This window comes from Lissotriton helveticus, chromosome 9, assembly GCF_964261635.1.
Source record: "Lissotriton helveticus chromosome 9, aLisHel1.1, whole genome shotgun sequence".
In the NCBI taxonomy this organism is placed as follows: domain Eukaryota; kingdom Metazoa; phylum Chordata; class Amphibia; order Caudata; family Salamandridae; genus Lissotriton; species Lissotriton helveticus.
This window is the reverse complement of record NC_136070.1, coordinates 646,947,427-646,974,234: the sequence shown is the minus strand read 5'-3', so window position 1 is coordinate 646,974,234 and position 26,808 is coordinate 646,947,427. Positions and strand designations below refer to the sequence as shown.

General features: G+C 46.4%; 1 long non-coding RNA gene across 1 annotated transcript; it reads left to right on the top strand.

Moving 5' to 3' along the window:
* The first annotated feature begins 359 nt into the window (after positions 1–359).
* LOC144782898 (uncharacterized) lies at positions 360–26,501 on the top strand. The gene is made up of 3 exons (XR_013601302.1): positions 360–439; positions 1,466–1,564; positions 26,418–26,501. It is a non-coding gene; the product is annotated as an uncharacterized LOC144782898 (long non-coding RNA).
* The last annotated feature ends 307 nt before the right edge of the window (positions 26,502–26,808 follow it).

Genomic DNA, 26,808 nt, shown 5'->3' with positions numbered 1-26,808 from the left:
TACCTCCACTGCTTTTTTGCATTAGCACTTTCTGAGCCTAGGTACAGGACCTTTATTGGCTCCCACCCCCTCCGCCTTTTTGTTGTTTTGAGTCATATTCATGGTCATGTACTAATCTTTACAATGTCCATAAGATATAACATAACATTACATAATAAACATTTCTCTCAAATCATTAAAAGAAATTTCAAAGTGAGAGACGACATGTGTAGAGTTTAATCAAAGATGAATGCTCCTCTATAAGTAAGACTCTCATAGAGTGGGCAGGAGTTGCTGCTTATTCTGAACTCGGACTGTCTTTAATTTACTCCCATATTAGGGTTTTATTTTCCGGTGCATCGGTAAGTGCCTCGCTGCCTGTGATGATAATGCGCTGATCTTACAGTTCCTTCGAAGCATGTTCTTATCTGCCCGGTTCATCTTAACTCCTAACCATTCAGTAAGTACCAAGTGTATTTCTTACAATAATCATAGATCTATTCCCCTGAGATAAAATGTCCCCCTGTACAATCAGAACAGACACATGTTGAGAAGGAAGTCATAAAGGACTTAGGAGCATCTGGGTGTACATTGTTCAGGTTTGTAACTTCATTACAGGAGCTTGACGGTAAATTAAAGATGACCATGAAACCTTCCTCACTCAGCAATTCCTCTCATCCCAAAGTGTGATATCTACTCCATGGATAGCCAAATCATATCAGACTGAAAACCCTGCACAGAGTGGATGAGGACTAAGTTAGCAGAAACTAGACGAATAGCACCTTTGTTCAGGTGACCACTGCTGCATTTCATCAGGGATAGTTAGGCGCCTCTTTAGGTGATCTCTCCTGATAGATGCAAGTGATTGAATAAGATTAGCCAAGTTTAATCAATATAGCAGATAAAGCGGAGGAAGGCCTAAAGCTATGTAAAAGCTTTGAAATGATTCTCTCAGAGAGACCTACAAAAAAGACAACAAAGCTGTCTGTTTCTACCTATTGTCGGGGGGGGGGGTTCTCAAGGATTGAAGGGCAAAACCGAATTTGGTGTAATCCCTGCACAGTAGACTTGAGGAAGAAAGGAGAAGCCCTCCTGCTAAAGAAATCTCACTCCTTCGTCACAAAGAAGGCTTGTGAACTGAACGTTCCTTGCAGTGCCTTTATGTGAACACCAGAGAGAGAACCTAGTGACGGAGCACAGATAATGACTGAACTCTAATCTTTTTATCCATAAATGCTTCTTCAGTCCCATTGTAAGAACACTCCAGCATAGTTGTATAAGAGTATCCTTAAATCATGCTTTCTGGGCACTGAATATATTTGCTTTAGTAGTGGAGAATCATTCGCCAATGCCATTTGTAAACACTGAAGGTCCAATCAAGAACCCCATCTTTAGCTTTTCTTTCTAATATGGAATCTCTTGTCCTAAATATCGGTGTTTGGTTAATGTCTCCCTGAGGCTGTGAGTTGTCTTTCATTCTTTGCAGGATATAGTAATTGGCTTTCAAACATGTGCCAGAGTTCATGAATTCGAATGCCGTCAAGTACTTGAAGAGTTCAAGGGTTCCCTTTTAGCTACTGAGCGGGTAAGAACCATGCATCTCTTTCTGTGTCATATTTTGAACTTTTCCCAGCAGCAGCGGTTCACATTTGCAAAAGTGTATTTTAAAATTAGATAAAAGTTTACAAGGAAAAAAACAAAAATATGTCTAAAGACTTATGCGGTCGACAATACTGAAAACAAAAATGTATCAAATAGATGGCCAGTGCAGCCTCCCGTGCCTGATGTGTACATAACATTTGTTGAAAAAATATTGAATATGTATAAACATTTTATTTTGAAGGCACTTATGATACCAAATGCAACAACCTCTTAAATTCGCCATTAATGAAAAGTAATTCAACCTTCACTTCCTCCTTTGGATTACTCATGACTTCAGAAGTCATAGAGCACAGACGGAAAGGTCGCTCTCCAAGAAACCTCATATTTAGGAATGTGGGTGTTCAATACAAGACCGGGTCTAAGACCAGGTCCTGGACTCAAGGGTGGTGGGGTGCTCAGGACCAAACATCAGGCATGGGTAAAGGCTGGGCTCTGTATCCCCAGAATACAGAATACAGCTACATTGAGGAATGGAACAGGGATGAGAATATATTCAATAGCACACAGCTTACTGTGTTCAAAACTGCTGCTGAAATAGTGACTGGTCCTGGCCAGGAGGCAACTGGTACTGACCCTGGTGTGTTTTGTTACAGGATTACCAGTCCTCTCTTTTGGCAAGGTGGAGGGGCCTTCATAAGGTCAACGTGAACAACCCACCCTGACAAATGGCAGTGTATTACAGTCTGATTGCATTATAGGGGCTGCGATCATAGTTCTGATAGCATCGAATGCTATGTTGGCTAAAATAGTGCTTCCAAGTTATTAAAATCAAATCAGAGCGCTCAGTCAGATCTCATTGGAAGCAAGCCTGCCTATAAGACCCGGCAATGAGATCTTAGATGGGACTAAGAGGGGCTGCAAGCAAGACAGGAAAAGTTGGGGTATAAGCTGCAGAGGGCTGCATTCTTCTCTGCAGGTTTTGTCCTCACCCAGCAGAAACACTTGGTTTACTTGTGTACTTTCTTTCTGGTCTCCTCCTTTGACTTTGTACACCTGTTCATGTTTAACAGCGTGAACACTGTAATAATAATAAATTATGTTTTCATTTATAGGTCTTGTAGCTCTATTTTTGTCTTTTCATAGCGTTGCCACATGTCTTGAAGATACTATTTTTAATAAATTAATAACCCAGGCACAAATAAATATCACGTAGGCCCAGGGCTTTAAATGGGCTGGGTCTTGCTGGTGCACCAGCTGTTCTAAAAAGCATGTGCGGGGACGGCTCCTTATCAGGCTCTTTATTTGCCCACACCAACCGGGCAGAAACCTCAGTTTCGTCTGACTCCTGTTTTCCCTGGAATGTCTGCTCTGATCTCACTGCTTGAAGAACTAATGTTCATTGCTGCTGGGAAGCGTGGCTCTTTTTCCAGTGCTGCACACTGTGCAGAACAGCAAGGCACTTTCTAATATAATGCAGAGTACATCATTAGAGTGTTCACCACAAATGACGTTAACTTTCATTGTCCTCTACTAGAGAAGGTTTCTACCCTTCATAGGCTTATATACTTTTACAGTCAAGGCAACTATGATACTTACATGCTGTTGTTACACAAAAGGACATATACCCAGCCAGAGCACTCCAAGGCCACATTATGCTGTTCTCTGTTTTTTAATCTGTCAGTTTATATAGAGCGAACTTTGTCCGGGGGCACTAAAGCACTTTACATGTAAATAATACGTTTTTACTTGAGAACTGTTTAGCAAGAATAAATGCTTTGAGTGTGTAATCACACCAGGAAACCTCTTGGAGTAGCTGTGCGCCTTACAAATTCAAAATAGTAAGAATAATAATTGGAACATGTATTTTGTTACACACCAATGTTGCTAAAAAGAAGTTGCGCTGAAAAAATAGTTATGAGGGAAAGGCAAGGAATTTACTTGAATATCCCTCTTTAAACACAGGAGAAAACAGGAGAGGGCCTATTTAAACTAACCTTTGCAAACCACCCTTTGAGAGAGAAGAGACTTAAAAGGAAACAAATTATTTGAAAAGGACCAAGCATGTTTACCCTCAGATATAGCCAACAGAAAAACATACCATTGACAAAGCTGACAGCCCTGGCTTGTTGTATATGCAATGTTACTTGCTGTAGTATATATCTGGATGCAATAACAGAAGCACCAAAATATCAGTGGGGCGGCACACTATGCAAAAGCACATATTTTTAGTTTATGAGTCTTAAGCCACATGCTTATTTATATCTGCCTCGCCTCTTTGAGAGACCCACCAGTGTTTTCATCCCACATAGGCACTTCGTAGCAGGCCAGGGTGTATTTCACAAAGCATGCTCCGAACAGTAACTTGCTGCTTTCCATTTTTTTTCTTTCTGAGCATGATGAACTGACAACTGTGGTAAATGTTTATGCATGTGGTAATTCAGAATTATTCAAAGCTGGGAGAAGCATAGTGTGATCGTGTTGGATATTTGCATAATGCACCCTGGCAGCTGGGGTTGTTGCAAATTGCTTAGGGGCTTTGTTTCAATTATTCTGTGGCTAATCTGTTAATTGTTCTCTGATTTTAACTCCTGTGGCCTTGCACCCCCCACACTCTAGTGGAACTGAAAGTGCAAGCGATTACTTGTCCCTGGCCATCTGCCCAATCTGCAGGTAGGGCCTTTCTGATAGATACATCTGCCGTGTGGATTCCTCACCTTGTGAATATCCCCTTGCGTCAGCAACATCCGGAAATTCTTTTTGTAGCCTCGCGCAGACGTGGACTTGGACGTCATAGAGACACGGCATTGCACGTGACTCCGCTGACGTCACGGACGCCTACAATAGGCCCACGCTGGCGTGATGACATCAGTTCCCTTTTTTCCGCGTCGTCGACGCTAACGGTTTCGGGATACTCAGTAGCCTTTGGTAACTCTGTTACTGTTTTTCTTCGTTTTTTTGTTCTCTTGCCTCTTTGTCTCCCTATAATGTCGACAAAGAAGACTGGATTTAAACCCTGCAGGGAGTGCGGGAAAATGATGTCCGTTACGGACCCACACCAGGACTGTATTTGGTGTTTAAGCTCCGACCACGACGTAGATGGATGTTCGTCGTGCCAAAAAATGAACCCAAAGGCCCTGTGAGAGAGGGAGACCAAACTTCTTGTGGCAAAACTGAAAGCAGATAAAGGAAAGAAGTCTTCAAGATCCCGCTCGAGGAAGTCGAGGTCGAGGTCAAGATCAAGATCTCGAGAGGCATCGGCTTCGAAGTCCTCGTCGGATCATGCTTCGAGGTCGCATAAGAAGAAGCACAAGAAAAGGAGACATGAGTCTCGACGTCATTCGGGTGAGAAGTCGGGCTCGAAGTCGTGGTCGCCCAAGAAGGTTAAATCGAAGGTAATTCCACCGCAAGAGGTTTCGGATCGGGAAGGTGAAACCTCGCCTTCGGAGTCACAAGTTCAATCTCCAACTCCGGTTTCCAATCCGACTCCGATGCCGTCTCCGGCTCAAGAAGAGGTAGAGGAAGTTCCTAATGAGGAAGAAGAATCGGCGCCTGTTGAAGAGCCGGATTCGAATCTGCCTCAAGATCAGCCTGAGGGTGATCATCCACCTTTTCATGCACCAGGTCAGGATCCATCAGCGTTGCTGAACGCTATGTATGGGGTATTCTCGAAATCATGGTACCCCTCTGGTGCAACTTCGGGTCCCATGGGTCCAATGGCATTTAATTTGGGTGTTCCTCACTCTTATGCCCCGGCACCTTTCATGCTGTATATGCCAGCCCCGACTCCGCTGTGGCAGTACCCGGCTCCGCCGAGGTTGGCGCCGAGGTCGACGCCGGCTAGAACGAAGTCGACGACTCCGGTACCGGTTTCACCAGCTCCAAGCAGATCTTTGGAACATCCATCTAAGCCTTCGGATTCTGTACCGACGTCGGCTCTGGCTCCGTGGGAGTCGGTGGTGGATCCGACTGCGATCCGTGTAAAGGAGAGGTCCAGGAGGGAAGCTCAACGCCTCCTGGAAGAACGGAGATATTGCGAGTCTCACCCAGACTTAGAAGAAGGTGAGCTGGATGAGGATTGTTTCGAAGAGCTGGCTGATGCTAGTGGCCTTGATTTTTCCCCAGAGTGGGAATTGCCATCAGGTCCGGATACGCCTTCGAAGGATGTCCAGCCATATCACGTGGTAATGAGGAAGGCTGCAGGACTTTTAGGTTTGGCATTACCAACTGTTGAGTTTAAGTCAAATCTGCTTACAGAAGTACTCCATTCACCAAGCTCAGCTGTGGAACCGTTACTCCCATTTAATGAGGCGTTAACTGAACCTATTATGGAGGTGTGGAAAAAGTCTTTTTCTGCTCCTACTGTCTCAAAAAGTGTGGCGAGGAGATATAGGGTGGCTCCCGAAGACCCTGTCTTTTTATCATCTCACCCTTCTCCTGAAAGCCTAGTGATTCAGGCTGCGTGCTCTAAAAAGTCGGTTGGTGCTTTTCCCCAAGTGCCTGGTGACAAGGAGGCCAAGAAGCAGGATCAAGTGGCCAAGAAAACTTTCACCTCTGCAAGTATGGCGTTAAAGTCAACGAATGCCACTTGTCTCATGGGGAGGTATGTGCACGCACTTATGGACTCAATGCGTTTGTTGATTCCTAAGGTTCCAGAGGACTGCAGGGGTGACTTTGAGGAGGTGTTATCTGATACTCAAGCGGCAGCTCGTCAAGTTATCCAGAGCGGTCTAGATACTGCAGATTCTGTGGCACGGATCATGGGCACTGCGGTTGCCACAAGAAGATCAGCTTGGCTGAAATCCTCGGATTTTTCTGTGGATGTGCAGTCTGCACTATTAGATTTACCTTTTGATGGAGTTGGACTCTTTGGCAAGAAGGCAGATACAGCCTTAGAGAGGTTTAAAGACAGCAGAGCAACTGCTAGATCTCTTGGTCTTCAAGTAAGAGGTTCAACGACCAGAAAGTTCAGAGGTTTTGGACGCTCTTCTTTTCGTACCTATAGACAAGGTCAGCAGCAGCAACAACAGCAGCAGCAGCAAAATACCTTGTATAGATCATACAGGGAAAAGCAAAGGGCACGTCCTAGAGGGCGTCAAGACTCTTCCTCCTTCACCTCCTCCAACCCCCCAGCCACAGAAAAGCTGCCCTAGATCCGCCATTCAGGATCATGCGGGTCCGGTGGGGGGTCGGCTTACCCACTTTCAACGGGATTGGGAATCGGTTACATCAGATCTTTGGGTTCTCAATCTCGTAGAAAATGGGTATGCCCTTCCCTTTCGGGAATTCCCTCCCAATTACCCTCCTTGCCAAGGTTTTTGCACGGAGGAACATCTGTTGCTTCACAGGAGGAAGTTCAGACTCTGTTAAGGAAGGGTGCGATAGAGGTGGTCCCAGAGCAGGAAAGGGGTCAGGGATGCTACGCTCGGTATTTCCTGATTCCCAAGAAGGATGGCAGACTTCGTCCAATCCTGGATCTCAGGATCTTGAATATCTATCTGAAACAAGAGAAATTCAAGATGCTCACCCTTGCTCAGGTTCTTCAGGCACTGCTGGAAGAAGACTGGATGGTGTCGCTCGACTTGCAGGATGCGTACTTTCACATCCCCATCCTGAAGTCGCACAGGAAGTATCTCCGTTTTACGGTGGGATCGCAGCCTTATCAGTTTGCGGTCCTTCCGTTTGGGCTTACTACTGCGCCTCGAGCCTTCACCAAGGTGATGGCAGTGGTGGCGGCGCATCTCAGAAGGTCAGGGATTCCTGAATTCCCTTATTTGGACGACTGGCTGATCAAAGCAGAGTCGTCAGAGAGAGTGCTCCATCATCTGCGAGAGACAACCCAGTTGTTGTACAGGTTGGATTTTTTGATAAATGTACCCAAGTCTCACCTGGTGCCCTCCCAGCGCAACCTGTTCATAGGTGCTGTACTGGACACAACTGTATGTCGTGCATTCCCTCCTCCTCAAAGGATTCGCGACATACAGGAAATGATTCCTTTATTTTACAATGGAGCGGTCGTTCCAGTCCTGAAGGTCCTTCGCCTGCTCGGTCTGATGGCTTCATGCATTCTGTTGGTCAACCATGCACCCTGGCACATGAGGGCGCTCCAGTGGTGCCTCCGCAGGCAGTGGTATCAGCACAACGGGGATCTCAGGGAGTCAGTGAGGATCTCCAGAGAAGCTGCGGCGGATCTGTCTTGGTGGGGCGTGGAAGGCAACCTGTCTCAGGGGAAGCCTTTTCAGTTGCCTCCTCCGGTGGCCACAGTGATAACGGATGCATCCACTCTAGGGTGGGGTGCTCATCTGGGGGATCTGGAGGTCAAGGGTCTTTGGTCTCTAGAAGAAAGGTTACTTCACATCAACCTTCTAGAATTGCGGGCGATACGTTTGGTGCTCAAGGCCTTCCTCCCTTCCCTTCGCGGTCGTTCGGTCCAGGTCCTGACGGACAACACGACCACGATGTGGTACATCAACAAACAGGGAGGAGTGGGGTCGCAGTGTCTCTGCAGAGAGGCTCTGCGTCTCTGGTCCTGGGTTCAGGACCATCAGATTTGTCTGATGGCAAATCATCTGGCCGGGGTTCTGAACGCTCGTGCAGACAGTCTCAGTCTGCAGTTTTCTGCCGACCACGAGTGGAGGCTTCACCCGGAGGTGGTTCACGACATCTTTCAGATGTGGGGGACTCCTCAGGTGGACCTGTTCGCCACTCGCGAGAATGCTCACTGCCTGTCGTTCTGCAGTCTCCAGTATCCGATGCAAGGAGCTTTGGGGGACACGTTTCAGTTGAGTTGGGGAAAACAACTCTTTTACGCGTTTCCTCACATACCTTTGATTCTTCGGGTTCTGAGGAAGATTCGCCAAGACCGGGCCCAAGTCATATTGGTCGTTCCAGACTGGCCAAGAAGGGTGTGGTATACAGATCTTCTCCACCTCTCCTCTCACCCGCCGCTCCGTCTCCCTCTCAGGGCAGACCTCCTCTCTCAGATGGAGGGGCAGGTTCTACACCCCCACCTCCAGACATTACACCTTCATGCCTGGAGATTGAACGGGGCAACCTGAATTCCTTTTCTCTCCCGCCTGACGTGGTGGATGTCATCTTGTCAGCCAGGCGTGACTCCACTAAGTCCATCTATTCTTATAGATGGTCGAAATTTGTCACTTGGTGTGGAGGAAAATCTATTGACCCTTTGAGAGCCCATTTGTCAGATGTTTTCCAGTTTGCCCTTTCTCTGGCGCAGCAAGGGCATGCTGTTGCCACAGTTAAGGGCTATCTTTCTGCGCTGTCGGCATTTCTCTGTTTGCCTGATCAGCCTTATCTTTTCAAATCTCCTGTGGTTTTAAGGTTTTTAAAGGGTCTCACAAATAAGTTCCCTCCTGTTCCTTTTATTGTGCCTCAGTGGGACTTAAATCTTGTTTTGACCTTTTTGATGGGTGCTCCTTTTGAGCCTCTTCACAAATGTCCTTTGAGGTTTTTGACTCTTAAGACAGTCTTCCTCGTTGCAATAACCTCTGCAAGGAGGGTAAGTGAGCTTCAAGCTCTTAGTTCCAAGCCCCCTTTCTTGACCATTCATGCTGATCGAATGGTTCTTAGGACCAGGGCTGCTTTTCTTCCAAAGGTGGTTACTCCTTTCCACCTTGGTCAATCCATTACCCCCCCTTCCTTTTATCCTCCCCCACACCCTTCCAAGGAGGAGGAGAGGTTACATCGTCTGGACGCCAAAAGGGCGATGTCCTTTTACTTGGACAGATCTAAAGACTATCGTTTGGATGACCAGCTCTTCATAGGGTTTGCTGGCTGCAAAAGAGGAAGAGCGGTCCTTAAAAGAACTTTGTCAAGATGGATCGTCCTCTGTATAAAGATCTGCTACTCTTTGGCCGGTAAGGAACCACCAGAGGGTATAAGGGCTCATTCTACAAGAGCTAAGTCTTCAACCTCAGCATTGGCTAGAGGTGTTCCTGTAGAGGATATTTGTAGGGCGGCGACTTGGTCTTCCCTCCACACTTTCGCGAAGCATTACTGCTTGGATTCCGAAGTGAGGTGGGACGGCCACTTTGCGCGCTCTGTCCTCCAGGATTTCCTGGTTTAGAAGAGTGGACACCCTCCTCCGGGAGTGGGGACTGCTTTGGGACTCTATTCACAAGGTGAGGAATCCACACGGCAGATGTATCTATCAGAAGAACAAGTTACTTACCTTCGGTAACGCTTTTTCTGGTAGATACAATATCTGCCTGTGGATTCCTCACTGACCCACCCGCCTCCCCGTTGTCCACTCTTCTATACCAGAGTTTCTGTAATGTATTTATTTTATTGTCAAGGAGTTGTTTATTTCAAATGTTTTATTGCATTTGCTTCACACTGTGTGTGTTACCTTGATATTTGTACTGTGTATACTGTGTATATGTCTACTGTCCGTCTGTGTGCCTTGCGGTGGAAATACCTTCGATTTAACCTTCTTGGGCAACCTCGACTTCGAGCCCGACTTCTCACCCGAATGACATCGAGACTCATGTCTCCTTTTCTTGTGCTTCTTATGCGACCTCGAAGCATGATCCGACGAGGACTTCGAAGCCGATGCCTCTCAAGATCTTGATCTTGACCTCGACCTCGACTTCCTCAAGCGGGATCTTGAAGACTTCTTTCCTTTATCGGCTTTCAGTTTTGCCACAAGAAGTTTGGTCTCCCTCTCTCGCAGGGCCTTTGGGTTCATATTTTGGCACGGCGAACATCCATCTACGTCGTGGTCGGAGTTTAAACACCAACTACAGTCCTGGTGTGGGTCCGTAACGGACATCATTTTCCCGCACTCCCTGCAGGGTTTAAATCCAGTCTTCTTTGTCGACATTATAGGGAGACAAAGAGGCAAGAGAACAAAGAAACAAAGACAAACAGTAACAGAGTTACCATAAGCTACCGAGTATCCCGAAACCGTTAGCGTCGACGACGCGGAAAAAAGGGTACTGATGTCATCACACCGGCGTGGGCCTATTGTAGGCGTCGGTGACGTCAGCGGAGTCGCGTGCTATGCCGTGTCTCTATGACGTCCAAGTCCACGTCGGCGCGAGGCTTCAAAAAGAATTTCCGGATGTTGCTGCCGCAAGGGGATATTCACAAGGTGAGGAATCCACAGGCAGATATTGTATCTACCAGAAAAAGCGTTACCGAAGGTAAGTAACTTGTTCTTCAGTGCATAACGTGGCGCACACTGAAGCAGCCTCTCACTCCGTGTGCCGCCTGTTCAATAAAATGTGAACATCTGCAATTTTTCTTAGAAAGTAAATGTGGGTGAAAAGGTTGGCATGTGTATGGAAATGAGTGGCAAACCCAACTGTACCACACTATAAACATTTTGGCAAAAGTGGAAGTCATTTTACAATCATTATCTCATCTGAAGAAACCTTCTACATATGTTTCTTTTCTTAAATGGGATTATACTGTAATTGCATGTACAGGTGATTATCCTAAGATTACCTTTGTACACGTGTGCTGCTTTCATGGGCATTGTCCCATGGGCATGATGACATGTTGCACATGTATTAGCACTTATAATTTCTGCATCTACAATTTTTTCCATTGCCCCTATATCGTAGCCAAAGCACACGCAGCCATTTTCTTTAATGGGCCTACTGCTACCACCGATTCATAAACCACAATATCTGCTTGGTCGCTCTAGCTTGCTCTCTGCCTCACTCTGAGAACACGGAAGAGAACACATGTGTGCTAGCAAAGGCAAAGCATTGTAGCGCTAATCAAGTATCTCAAATTGAGACGTACTGCATCTAGTATATGGGTTTACGCCGGTCCATAAGGTTCCCATTTGCTGCCACCATCGTCGCTCTTCAATTTTGTCCACATAATTCCACTGGATACCATGCCACATATCTCCACCACACAACTTCATACCACGCCACACAATTCTGCAACAAAGAATTCCAATCTACCACATCTCTCACTTGTACTATCACCAGCCCTGTCATCTCTCCCCTATATACTCACTGCCCCCTCATCTCTCCCTCACACTCCAGGTACCCCCTCTCATCTAAATCCCACCGCCCCTTTCATCCCTCCCTCATACTCCCTGTCTCCTCTCTATACTGCCTGCTCACACAGGCTACCTTCCCGTACCACCTCACGCTCTGCACTGGTCCAACTCTCGCCTCCCCCATATGGGCCACTTTTACTCGTACCTCCATCTCTCTCTGTCTCTTACTTTCTCTCACCCTTCTCTCTCGCTCCCTCACCCTCTGTTCTTGCCTCTCTCATATGGTTCAATTCATGTCTTCCAGCACAGTATCTTTCCTGGCCTTTTCAAAAATTTTCCATCCCTCAAACCCATGCTCTCCTCCTCTTCTTTTGGTGTATTCTGCGTACACATGTGCTTCTTCTTTATGCATCTCTGGCTTGCTCTCCCCTTCTTTCTCACACTCTCTTTCTGCTCCTCAATCTCGAATTCAATCATCACTTCGTGCACAAACGACCTATTCCTGTGCATCCTCCTTTCTATCTATTCTGTGCAGCTCTCACCCCTTTCTATTCACCATGCCACATAATTCCACCACAGAAACACACCATACAATTCCATCCCACACAATTCCACGACTAACAATTCCAATACAACCCACATAATACATCTCAACACCACACACATCCACTACAGTCCAAAACAAGACACATAGGTAAAAGATTTTGTCATTTACAATGTCAATAGCTCTAACTCTCGCAAAACGAAGACCTATTGTATTGCAAATGTTTGTTAAATTATCCAAGCCAGTAACTGCGCAGGGCTCTGCTTATTGCCTGAGGGGTATGACAGGGGTGATGAAGATGCTCAGTGGCTAACAAAAGCAAGGCAATGAAATGCTCAGACTAGATGAATAGTTTAGAAAAATGCACCAGCACCAAAAAGTAGGTGCCTACCTTAACCAATAGCTGTTGATCCAGAAACATGTAATATGATTCTCTAAGAATACGTCAGCCACAACAGCAGTCCCAGCTCTTTCTAGATAACCTTTTCACACTGCACTGGTATTGCATGAATGTATGCAGAGATATTTGTATAATCTGAACATCAGAAATATTGGAGCGTTGATGGATGGGCCAGCCCATCAAATAATGTACTCCATTTGGACAGGGCAGGGTAGGCATGTACTCCACTGACCTAGCAGACATACAGCTCACCATATTGAGGGATTTCTGCCAGCCCTAAAATTCCATACTAGTTTGTAGGACTGGAATCAATAACATTAAAAGTTGTGGTAAAATCCAGCTCGCACAACTGCAGGTCCGGGTTTAACTGTGAAGTGAACAGATTAGTGGTGTTTAATTGCTGCATTTCACCCTGATTCGAGAACAGCTATTGCACAAGGGGCAATTCTTGTTGATTTGTCTTGCAGCTGGATAGTAATTTCTTTCTTTTCAAAAAATCTTTTGATTGAATTTGTAACAACGTTAAGATCACAATACTGTAACACTGCACCGTTGCACAACAACTCTTTTATTTCCAGAATACCATGAAGTAGACCCCACTTAAGTCAACTGCGACCAGTCCGGTAAACTATGGTGGGATCTATGTTCCAGACAACTGTGCGCTTTCCCCCAAGAACTTCCTATGGGTTGTCTACTCTGGGTATTTTTTGCTGCTCTTTCCACAGTCCCCAGAGTCTATCATACTTTTGTGAGCATCCTCTGGACCTATACACTGCTTCCTTAACTAAAGAGCAGTAATCCATCCCTCTTAGCCGGTTTGAGATTGGGGAGGCCTCATGGATCCCAATGGCCCGCTATGTGACGTTTAGTCAAAGCACAACCTATCCCAGCCATCATTTTTTGCCCCCTTACCCATCCCATCCGTGGAATACTTCCATGATTCCCAATATGGGGTTGCATTCTATCAGAAATCAACATACTATTTCTAGGTTGGAGAAAAGCAGGTTAAAATACACCTGAATGACCCGGCATTCCTATACCACATGCATAAGAGAACCTCTGGCCTGTCCGCAATTGAGACCTTCAGGGCTGCTGTCTCTCCCCATCCTCCACAGCCTGTCAGGGGTAAATGTAAATGTAAATGTAAATGTATTTCGATTTATATAGCGCACTAATCACCCAGGGGTCTCAAGGCACTTGCTTAGGGAACCCGTCCTGGTATTCCCCTGTGAGATACCCCAGCAGGGTGTTCACAAGGTGAAAGCCGGGCATCCCGCCGCGAGGGGCCGTAGTGGAGATTAAGCAAGCTATTGCCCAGAGTCGCAGAGTGTGACCCCGTGAGTCAAGTAGGCACCGGAGCGAGAATTGTCGAGTCCGTGGAATTTTTGAGCCCAAGACCCGCTGAGGCGGGGAATCGAACCCTGGTCCACGGCTGATCTCAGCTTCCGGCTCTGCCGCCTCTAACCACTGAGCCACACTTCTCCACTGAGGGGTGTAATACATTCTCGGAAAGTATTTAACCTGCTCTATTCTAAAGCAAGGCAATATTTCTAATTCTCCAGTTGCCATTGTTTGCCTCAATCCATTTGTTATAATCCAAGGGTCGCAGGTCTAATTCCTGCAATTTGTTTAGCAGATCTGGAACGTTTATCACCAGAGTTCTGTATAAGCAAGATCTGTTCTTCCTACCAATAGCTGACATCATGAGTCATATTTCTTATGGGCTGTACTCTGTGAGAGCTGATATGTGTGCATTGTGCCTGACCGCCAATTGGTAATTTTGATTATGCATCATTAATTAAAACGGTTACATACACATAGCATAAGTGATTAAATAGGATTGACTGTGTTAAATAGCAAGGTTAAAATGAACGTTAAAAGGGCCTTATTTAGCCATGTATGTCCATTTAGTGATTCTTTGGGTTAAAATCGAAAGAAAGGTGCTCTGTGCCCCATTTGTACTTTCCCGTGCCAATGTTGTTTTGCCTGAAAGGGAATCTTGCATAGATTTGCATATAAATAAGTCTTGTGTGAAGTGCCGCTATGCAGACTAGGCTTATGAGATTCGTGGGACCAAGTGTCTCCTATGATGGTCTTTCCGCTAAGCAGTCCTTTGTTGTGTGTTGGCTGTATTGTAATGCTTACTGGAGTTGTGCAATGTGCCGGGCTAGAATGGCTCTAACTTCAGTCTCTTCTTTGCAATATTGAGAAATTTAGTAAATCAACAGGTCAATTGCGTGTTGACAGATATGAAACAAATCAACACTGCCTGTCTGCAGGAACAGATCCCGTATAGATTAAAAAGAGGTAGCAAGTGGAGATGTTATTCTTATACTAGGCTTTTGCAGTTGCAAATTATGTGTGCAAGATCTTCCGTTCCGAGGCTACATAGTGACATATGTTGTCTCTGGGTTTCCTCTTCCATGGTGGAAGGTGTGGTAAGATCGGCATTATACCCATCCTCTATTGTAAACATTTCTCTTTCAGATGGATATTGAATTCATAACTAAAATATTTTGGTAGTTTGCCTTCTACATATTTGTTTAGTACGTACCAGGCGTGTACTCTCTTTCCAAGTGCAGGCTTAGCTTCTTCCATTGACAGTGCTTTGATGGTCTTGTTAACCACTTCCCTTAAGCTGGTGTGGGACACTAATGTTGCCCATAGGTTTTCCAGACCAAGGGAATCTCTAAGAGACATTCCCACCGGTAAGTTCTTTCTTAGTGATAGTTCAACCCAAAGTTGCCAGTTCAGTGTATCTTGCTCTGCCCCTGTGATCTTGTGCCAGCATTTTATAAATGCACCCCTTCTGGCCAGTAAATGCTTCTGTAACCCAAACTCTATCCTTATTTGGGCTGGGGAGGTGTATTTCGGGCACTGAAGATTGTTCTAAATGAGCTGGTGATTATTTTTTCACAGTAGTGGTATCTCTTCCTCTCATGGCCTCGCTCCTGTATGTTATAGTTGGCAGGCGTTTGACTTGGATAATCTCTAATAGAGGGCTCCGAGAGGGCCCGGTAATCACTTTTTTAAAGTTTTCTTGGTGAAGGATATTGTATTACCTTTTTGTTTCAGTGTTTCCATATGAGGGTTGAAGGAGCCTTTGTTATCTAGTAGAACACCTAAGTATTTATATTCCTTTGCTGATTCTAGTTGGTGTGTGTCTAGAAGCCTAACTGGTGCATGTCAGCGCTCTAAGATAAAGAAAGAACTTGGATATGTGTAAATCATATTAAGCTTTGAGTGGATCATAGATCATCATATGGTGTGTCTGCCAGACATCTCCTAATTTAGGGATCCCCAACTTATCTCAGTGCCCTTGGACCCCTACCGTTTTAGCCATGTACTAATCCACAGTGGCTTATTCATAGTGGGCACCTTCCACTATCTAACCTACTGCAGTGCCTCTTGCCAGCTAATCACAGGAATGGCTGAAATAGCCGGGAGAGTGGGCAGGGGGTACTCCCCATACAGCCAAAACCCTGGGTCCTGCCTGGTTAAGAGAATCCGCTCGAATCTCGTAGCTGGGTCCCCCCGATCCCCAAAGATCCACTCATTAATCGCAAGCAGGTGGACCGACTAGTAATACAGTCTGATGTCTACTGCCCCTAGTCTGCCATCATAAGGGGATTGTATGCACTTCTTATGGGAGATTCACAGTGCGATCCTCCCTACTTGTAGCTATTGATGTTGGCCAGTAGGGTTGTAAATGAATGGGTACAGATTTTGTGGGGCTAGTGTTGCAAAACTTATAACAGCTATGGCAAGGCCACTATTTTTAGGAGGGCTATATGCCCCATAATGATCGGGTGAGGGAGCTCCATCTTGCCATATATCACTTAAATTTTCAAGTCAAAGGGGTGATTATCCTGTCCCAGTGTTCCTGTGGGTCTTTTGATATGCGCATGCTCTAATGTTAGACAATTGGTTTCTGATTGGCAAAAGTATGCACCCTGTCCAAGCAGAAGCCATAACCTTGGTCAGGGTAAGCTAGAGCCACACTTAAAGATAACATGTGCTTACCCTCTGGTGAGGCTTATCTAAAGAGGCAATGTGTAAAGTATTTGTGCAACACACACACAGTAACACAATGAATACACCATAAAAAGACTCCAAACAGGTTGAGAAAAAGCAGGTTATCATATTATAAAGAAAATAAGACCAAAATGACAAAAATCCAATGTACAGAGTTTGAGATATTAAATTTTAAAGCCATAAATGCAGTAAAGTGCTTAGAGGCAAGTAGTGCTAAAAAGGTTACTTTAAGTCGTGCTGGGCGAGGTCAAAGTCAAATATCAGGCTGACCAAATGGAAGTGCAGGCCAGCTAAAGAATCCACGCTGGACCTAGTGAACAAAGCACCTTTCCTGATTGCAAACAGTGAGATGTGTCGATCTGCGCCATCTAGTGAAGGCGATGCGTCAGCTCTGAAGACGGGTGCTGGAGTCAAGAAGTGTCAAACAATTTGTCGCATCGGATTCTACCACGCAGTCGAGGGGATGCATCAATCTCACCAAGCAGCAGTGGCGGTGTACTCTGTCTGATGCATCGATCTCTGAAGGCAAAGTGCTGGTTCCAATGTGATGTGCTCATTTTACTTGCGCAACCGGATCGATGCACCCGTTCTGATATACACAGACAGAAGATGCATCAAATTCCGTGCAGCAAGTATCTGGGCCACATCCAGTGAGTTCAGGCGCAGGAGTAGGGGTAGAAACTTTGATATCCCTGAGTCTCAAGCAAGAGGAGGCAAGCCAACAAGCCCTTGGAGATCACTTGTAGGGAAGGTTGAGTCCAGTTCTCCTTCATCAGAGTCAAAGAGCAGCAGACAGCAGGGAAACACAAGAGAAAAGCAAACCTTCCAAGCCTGCAGTCCAAAGATTAGTTATTTAAACAGCACAACAGTCCTTGTAACAAAGATTCAAGTTCAAGATCCTGAAGTGCCTAATTTTTTTTTGGGGGGGGGGGATTGGTCAGAAACCCAGTACTTATACCCAAAAGTGCCTTTGTTGTGGCGTGGGATGAATTCAAAGCAGCTCTCTTAAATGCACATGTTCCCCTTATAGGCCAGACCTGTCTGCCAGGCTATCGGTGGGGGGTAATCAGTCCTTTGTGTGGGGACAGGATACTACCTATTCAAGTGAAGTGTTAACCTCTCCATTCCATCCAGCCCAGGCAAGGCCATCAGAATGCAGATGTATGTAGATGGGTACTCAAACCCACCTTTCCTTCCTGTGTTGTGGCTGTCTAGAGGGAATGCACAAAGAATAGCTGTCCGTCACCCCAGACATGCATTGGAGACGGGCTGTCAGGCACACAAAGCAGTAAGTGCAGAGAAATGTCCACTTTCTAAAAGTGGAATTTCTAAAATAGTAATGTTAAATTCAACGTCACCAGTAAGTAGGGTTTATCACTACCATTCAAACATATGAAACAGGAAACAGCTACTCCTCTCTGATCATCTGATCAGGAATTATAGCTTAAAAAGTGTATTAAGGAATTCCAGAAGCTAATCTATGAGAGGAGTAGGCCTCACAGTAGTGAAAAATTAAACATGCTGTTTGTCACTACCAGGACATGCAAACTATAAAGTAAATGTCCTACCTTTTGCTCACATACCACCCTGCCTTAAGCCTACCTAAGGCATACCTTAGGGGTGACTTATATGCAATAAAATGGAAGTTTAAGGCTTGGAAATTAGTTTTAAATGCCAAGTCGAAGTGGCAGTAAACTGCCCACAAAGGCACTGCAGTGGCAGCCCGAGATGGGTTAGACAGGCGTCTTCTGTTGGTGGGACAATCATGGCTGCAGCACACTAGCGGCAGTCAATTTACAGAGGCTGGGTATATGGTATACCAACTTACAAGGGACTTACAAGTAAATTAAATAGGTCAATTAAGTATACACCAATTGCACACATGTTTAGGGAAGAAGCACATGCCCTTTAGCACTGATTAGCAGTGGTAAAGTGCTCAAAGTCCTAGGGCAACAAAATATTCAGCAAAATGTGCAGCAAAAAGATTGAGGTAAGACCACCATAAGACTGACTAGTCTAACACCAAGTATTTAAAAACTCCAGCTCGCCGGGGAGTCTGAAAGTAAATCTGGAGCAGAACCCACCATAGGGTTTATGGCTGATTCCCCCAGTTCACCCTCAGGCCTGACACTTCTTTGCAGATTTTTAGAATATAAATTAGCTTTAGGATGGATTGGTTTAGGCACGGGATATAAAGGAGGACATTGTCTGCATACAAAAAGATGCAGCCCTCTAATTTTCCGCCATACCTCAAGCTCTCCACCTGCACGTCCCGCCAATCTATTTGGCATGTGATTCAGTTGCAAGAGTGAGCAGGAGAGGAGACAGCAGGCCTCTGCCTATCTGGAACTGCTGTGAGTAAATCCTGTTCACTCTGACCCTTGCCCATTGCATCATGTATAACAGCCTCACATACTAAAGGAATCTAGGACCAAAATGAATATTTTTTAAGATATTGTGGAGGAAAGACCATTCAAATGGGCCAAAGGCCTTCTCAAAGTCAAGTTGCATCATGGCTGTGTGGTCAGATACAGAATGTATGTGGTCCAAGTACATATTTAGCCTCCTAAGACAAGGCTTGTGCTTCTGACTGGCATAAAGCCATTTTGATCGCAGTGCACTAGGGGTTTCACCTGTTTCAGTAGCCTGGTTGCTGAGGCCTTTGCAACTATTTTGACTTAAATATTTATTAGGGAGATCAGATTGTAAGACTCGCAGTCTGTAGGTGGCTCTATGGTTTGGAGAGGGCTACCACTGAGGCACTCCAGATATCATAAGGAAGTAGCAAAGCTGTCTCTGCAGCTTCAACCTTCGTGAGGAAGTGAGAGTAGTGTTGATGCAAACATTTCCAAGAATTGCAAATCGTGAATTCATTTGAACCAGGTACCTTCTCAGATTGCATCTCCTACAAGGCTGCATATAACTCCTCCTTCGACATGTGAGCATCCAAATTCACCCTCTCACTGCTGGAGAGCCTCAGCATGACCAGGTTTGCAGCTAAGAGGTTTTGTTGCTCCAACCCGCCCGGCGGCTTTGATTGGTAAACTGCCTGATAGTAATGTGTGATTTGTAATGGGTCACCTCACTGTCGGGCCCCATGTCTATGGGACAAACCTGTCTTCCAGAGTTGGCTGCAAGCATGTTTAGCTATTTTCCTGTCTTGCCTCAAATTCGTACTCTCGGTTTTAAAAAATCAGACACTGGTGTCCTGGCATGAGTCATCAGTTTCTGTTTAAGGGCCTCCTTAGTAGCCTCTAGACTACAAAATGTGTCATGATCTATCATTTGGTTCAGGCGATATTCGAATTCCCCAATCTGCCTTTCCAGTGCTGTACTTTTCTTTCTCCTCCCACAGGGTATGGAATTGGAATTGGAAGTGGATTTGTAAAGCGCGTAGCTACCCGGGGGCGTCCCAGTGCTGGACTCGTGGAATTAGCTCGGGAACAGAAGAGACCTAAGGGAACAGCCAGGTTTTCAGGAGCTTACGGAATTTTAGTAGGTTGGTTTCCCTGTGAATGTTGAGGGGAAGGGAATTCCAGAGCTTGGAGGCATTGTATGAGAATAGGCGTCCTCCTGACCGCGCTTTCTTAATTCTTGGAACGTTTGCCAGAAAGAGGTGGTCGGATCTTAGCTTCCTGTTGGCTTTGTATGGTTTGATCAGGGATCTCAAGATTGGGGGGCCCTTGTCCTGTAGAATTTTATGTGTAATACAGAGGGATTTGAAATTGATTCTCTCATGGATTGGGAGCCAGTGTACGGCGCTTAGGGCAGGCTTAGCGAGACATCGTTTTTTTGTGCCAGTTAGCAGCCTAGCTGCAGAGTTCTGGACACGTTGAAGTTTGTTTATGAAGGATTTCGGGGCGCAAAGATATAGGTCGTTTCCGTAATCAGTCTGGACAGGATGAGACCCTGAATGAGGAGTGTTCTGGAGTGGTGGTTAAAAGGGGAAGGATTTTACGTGTCGTGCGTAGGAGACCAAAGCAGGTTCCCGCGGATTTCCTAGCTTGTGTTTGAAAATTGAGGTCCTGATCGAGCTAGACACCCAGGCTTTTTATTTCTTTTTTGGGAGCGGGAGCTGGTCCCATGCACGATGGCCACAAAAGTTTTGTGGTGAGTTTAGATTGATTGCCTAGCACTAGGATCTCTGATTTGTCTCCATTTAGTTTGAGAAGAGATTTGCTCATCCATCTGGAGATTTCTTTCAGACAGGAGCATAGATTTTCCTGGCAGTGGTCCGTCTGATTTACAGAGACCACGAGTTGGGTGTCGTCGGCATACGTGGCCAGGTTGATGCCGAAAGGAGCTACAATTTCTTCCAGAGGGGACATATACACGTTGAAATGTGTAGGGCTTAGGGATGAGCCCTGAGGCACCCCTTATTGGAGTGGCACAGCTCTGGATCTAATGTTGCCTTCGGTGACCTGAAAGGTTCTATATTCTAGAAAAGATTTGAGCCAGGATATTGCTGAACCTGTGACTCCTATTCTGCTTAGACGATGGACAAGTATCGAGTGGTCCACCGTGTCGAAGGCAGCGCTTAGGTCTAGGAGGATCACTGCTGCAGATCCACCTGCGTCCAGGACCATTCGCGCCTCTTCCACCACTGCCATCAGGGCGGTGTCTGTGCCCTGGCCAGGCCGGAAGCCTGTCTGTGAGCGGTGTAGGAGTCTGTTGGATTCGATGAAGCCGGAGAGCTGTTGGTTAACGAATTTCTCTGCCACCTTGCTGATTCCAGGCAATAAGGATATGGGCCGGTAGTTACCCAGCTCTAGGGGGTCCAGATGGGATTTCTTTAACAGTGCTCTAACTGTAGCCCTTTTCCAATTGGTGGGAGGGTGCCCAGTTCTAGGGAGGTGTTAAGTTAGTGATGGGGTGATGGTGGGTGTCACTAAGTTTCAGGATGTTGAAAGGTGCTCGTTTTTAATTTGGTGGTGTTTGAGAAGATGGGGTCTAGTAAATGGCCTTTTACATGTGTGGCTTGGTGGATTTTCAAGAGAAGGTGGTAGGAAACCAGGTCAAGTGCTAGGTCCCCTGCCACTTTGTCTGAAGGGTCATCAATGTGGAGGTTTAGATCTATCAGTATTTTAAAGTTGGAAGAGGAGCAGGCACGTGAGATGATGGCTTCCATCAGGGAGCTACAGAACTGTCCATGTGCTCCTGGTGGGCGGTACAGGAGAATGCCCGAAAGTGATTTTAAAGGGGAGAGTTGGATGATAAAATGAACGTTTTCACAATCAAGAATCGGACTGTCTAGTATGCGGCAGGAGAGGTGACTTTTGTGAATGATTGTGATTCCCCAGTGATTCTGTCGAGGCGTTGGGTGAGGGGGTGAGGTATCCTGCGGGGAGGGCTTGAACGACGTCTGGCTCTGAGCTTGGGGATAGCCAACTTTCTGTCAGAAACAGAACATCTAGTTCTGTGTCTTGGAGAAGCATATTGATTTCCAAGGAGTGTTTGGGGAGGGACCTGCAGTTCAGCAGGGCCATGCTTATTGAGTGCTCGATGGGGGGTGAGATTATCTTTGGAGATAGTGATAGAGTGTAGAAGCAGTGAGTGCAGTTGCTTTGTTGTTCCTCCAGAGAAAATAAGTGAAGGCTTGGTGTATTTGTGACCTGTCTGAAGTTTAGTAGTGTCTCCCGAGTGTAAATTCTAGGGGCTGAGGGAGGGGGGGCAGCGATTCCTGGCCCTGGGCCAGTTCTGGCACTGACGGGCACAGACGAGTTTGTCTTTGGCGCGCCTTCGGTGCGCCCGTTGCGCACGTCCGCTGCGCGAACAGAATGGCATTGTTCTTTTATGGTAAAACAGGGTAGACCAACTAGCCTGCTAACCTGCGCCGCAAGCGAGGGGAAGTTGTAATCACTTCCGGTCCCGCATTCCCTCCACAACAATCTGACCACGTCAGTGGTGGACCGGGGAAGGGGGTGTTTGACAAGGTGAGCACTGTGTGACTAAAATGCGAATTTAGCTGATTAAAAAGTGAAAGAGCGCAAGGTCTGCTGAGCAGAAGTGGTTTAAAATCAATGGGAGTCCTTTGCCACTCGCTCCAGCGATGTGGCAATTCAGTCTCTGTTACCTGAATGGCGAGTCTGCCAGCGCGTGTGAATGCTCAGTTCTTCTACTAAGGGTGGGCAGAACAACTAGCCTGCTAACCTGCGCCGCAAGCGAGGGGAAGTTGTAATCACTTCCGGTCCCGCCTTCCCTCCACAAAAATCTGACTACGTCAGTGGTGGACCGAGGAAGGGGGTGATTGACAAGGTGAGCGCTGTTTGACTCAAAGGCGAATTTAGCTGATTAAAAAGTGAAAGAGCGCAAGGTCTCCTGAGCAGAAGTGGTTTAAGATAAATGGGAACCCTTTGCCACTCGCTCCAGCGATGTGGCAATTCGGTCTCTGTTACCTGAATGGCGAGTCTGCCATTATTAACCCCCAAAGAACTGCTTTCACTGCCTCCCACAATGTAATTAGGGAGACTTCTGTTGTGGAGCTTGCTCTTAAGTAGAGTTCTATCTTTTTCTTCATGTGTTCTTAAAACCTAACATCCTTCCGCCACCCAAACTAAAGGCTCCAGTGCATGTTAGACCTACACCTCCCCAGCTCCATAGTTAATTAAATCGGGGATTGGCCCAACAGTACCCCTGCATGAATTGTAGCCCCTGATGACTATCAGAGTCCAGCAGCTGGGAGGAAGAAGTAGTCTAGTCTTGAATGTGACCTATGGGAGTGAGAATAATATGTGAACTCACATGCCGACTTGTTATTTGCTCTCCAAAGATTACATATCTGCAGGGACTCCGCCTATGGTGCAATGGTTTAGCCCCTCTTTTCAAATCAAGTTGTAGGTACATGACATCATTGAAATCCCCCCTACGATAAGCTCCTCATCCATGCCCAAGGTGATAACTGTCATCAGATTTTTCATCGTAGACGCCTGCAGGGTCGGTGGAATATACACAGACACTACTGCCAATGGAATGCCAAACAGGAAGCCCGTAACCACCACATATCTATCTATGGCATATTAGATAGTGTCCATGACCATCAAGGGAAAAGTAACTCCTCTGGAACCCCTAGTGAACCCTGCATGATTAAAGACATAGTGTCCAAAAAGGTACCCCTATTCCCAAGAAAATGTTTCTCTTGCAACAATGGAACCACTAGGACCAGATTGTGGGCCTGTCGAAGGATTGTTGTGCATTTTATTTTATCCATCAACCCACTGAAATTCCAAGACAATTGCTTGTAGAGGATGGTGTTGTTGCCAGAGGTCATGGCAGGTAATTGCGCCCTTTTGACTGGGGTCCGCAATCTGTCTTGCATGAGACGTAGTATTGTGACCAAATCAACCCTTAAGTACCCAACTCTCCCCCCAACAACCCTCTACTCAACACCTCTAAGTGGAAGCATTTTTCACCTCTAAAAAAGCAACCCCAATAGAAACAACATACAATACAATGTAATACTAAAGCAAAATAAAGTAACCACAATAATCTTGTGTAGTGGGGAGTGGTTTGCCTCGGGCCAGCCCCTCTCCCCAGAGGCAATGTGTCTCTTCTCCCTCCGTGAATGAGAAAACACTTGTAGCTCTACATGGAGGAAAGAAAGGAAGGAGACTAAACCCCTCCTTTATACAGCGGAATAATATCTCATTATCCACTAGTAGGGTCCCCTCCCTGGTACTCACCAGAGCTCTGTGAGGAGGATGCCCTATGTTTATCCTCCTGTTATAACCATATTTGGCCTCCTATCAGTCTGCTGCATTTCAGCCTCGAGTGGGATGGTTGACCCCCTTCAGTCTCCCGAGATGTCATTGGCTCCTTTGTTGATATGGGCAGTTATTTCATCTCCGACGCTCAGATCCAGGTCTCTTCTGGACTTTAAAATAAAAATGGTTCCCTACTGATACATAACTTTTAGTTTGGCAGGGTACATCAGCACATTCAATGTACATAGCCTGACTTTCCACTTAACCTCTAAGAAACATTTACGAAGGAGCTGCACTTAGCTGTGTAATCGGGGAAGAGCATAAACTTGGAGTTGGTGCAAAGGACGTCTTGATGTTGGCGTGCCTGCCGTGGGATAGAGTCTCTACCTAAAAAGTTCAGTAACCTAATGATAATGGCTCTAGGCTGTGTCACCAGTAGAGGGCATGGGGCCAGCGCTCTGTGTGCTCTTTCCAGAACGAAGTAGGGGGATAGCTCACTGTCCGGGACCCTGGTTCTGAACTATTCTGTGAGGAATTTCTCTGGGTGCTGGTCCCCCATGCCATCTGGCAGGTCTACCAGCTGGGAGGGTCCTCCCTACACACAATGCAAGGGACATCTGCCCGCGCGTGTTTCTGTGAGGCCATGTCTTACTGGCCCAGTGCTGGGGCACTTTCTCTCCACTCCTCTCTCCAGATGTCCTCCTGAGACGCCACAGTGATCAGGCGTGGAGTAAGGCTGGGCCGTCACTGGCCCCCCCCCCATTGGCTGTAGCAGTCTCCCAGGATTTCTGGACTCCCAGAGGGGGATCACCTCCTGAGGTTGAAGCCATGTACCCAGTCTTCTACCTTTGGGGCGAGACATCGTGTGTGGGTCCCGGCCCACCTGGGCTGTAATCTTAGTCCTAGATGCCCATGCTGCCTATCCAATCTCCGCTACTCTGGCCCACCAATTTGGCTGTCACAATCTGATGTGGCTGCCAAAACATGAAAAGCGGTCCCTACCACTCCCCTCCCATGTGGCTGTTTCCTTTGTGCCCCAAGAGTCTATACGGAGGTAAAGATGGATCGCCGCTGTGGGATTGCAGCTCCGGATGGGTACGTTGGCAGCAGTCCAGTCTTCCGACATGTCGTTTTTGCCTAATGCTTTTCTCTTATCCCTGGCTACCTGCATGGGCTTGGGTAGGACAAAGGGTACAAGAGTAGGGGCCACAACATGGATTTTTGCATCGGAGAAAAGGTTGCTCCATAGTCGGCTCGCCCAGTCTGCAGTTGCAGCCCTGGCCACGTGTGGCGCCCAGTCCGGCTCCTCCACTCTAAGGTACCTGTTCTGCTGTTTCCAGCCAGCTCTTGGAAATGAAAGCGGCTTCGTGCCACACCCCGGCCACTTGGCTGTCTACTCTCGCTTGCACGACCCAGGAGTTGATGCACAGGGAGGTTCACCATTGTGATTTCACAGCTTCAGGTGATGTTTGTCACCAGCAGACACGTCTCCAGGCAGGTCTTATGAACACCCAGGCTGTCCATCGACAAAATTGTCTCTCATCCCGGGCTCCCTGGATGGGCTCCGGTGGGCCAAAAATGGTTAGTATATGGGCCACCGCACCGGTAGTTACGGCTGAAAAAAGGTAGCCTAAGGGTCGGATTCAGCAGGATTCTCGGAACTGGCAAGGAGCTCGCGTAAAATGTAGCCTCCATCTTACACTACTTGGCAACTCCTCCCAGCAATTTCTTTCTTGATGCTCTAAACAATGTAGTCGAGGTGTGTGATTTGTCAATAGTAGGCAAGAACTTTGGGAGCCAGGATGGTATTCATCAGATAACGTAGATACTGTATTGTTTAGAAAGAGACATACACAATTTCTTGGGTCAAGAGCAGAGTGCCCACTTCTGGTAGCAGCACACTTGTACACTGTCAGCTTACCATTATTCACTGTTTCTGCATCTTTGATCCATTACTCGCAAAAGTAATAGTTCTGCTTTTAAAGGGGATGAACACATGGCGCTAAGGCCTTGAAATGCCCAATAGGAATCGAACATAGTATGCTATTTGCTGTACAAATGTTTTTTTTTAGTTTCTTGAGGTGTGCAGCCTTTTGTGACTTCTGTCTCTGTGAGACTCATGAGAGTCTAGATGTGTTGACAATGGTCTTGGTAATGATGATATTTTAAATATATTTTCAGGATCCATCTATTCTGCTTGAAGAAGTAACACCACCGGAACAGAGGGACGCCTTCGACATGCCCACCATTGCAGCTGAGAAATATGTGAGTCTTCTTTAAAGTTCTATACCATCAAGTTCATGTGCCCTCTCTCAAACTCTGTTGCTTCCATTCCATCTACACGAAACAAAGTAAATACACAAGATACCAGAGGAATAACTGCCCATGGAAACGGTACTCCATTCTCAGAAACAAAAGGAATTCATTACAATATTACCAAGGAGTGAATGGTGTAGTAACTCACTCAGTCTCTCATCCAGTGGTACCCTTAGAGAGGTAGGACCGATTTCGTAACTTCAACGCTGGTTTTAGTGCACAGTGTAAATGGATAAATGTGGAAGCTATCTTTTGC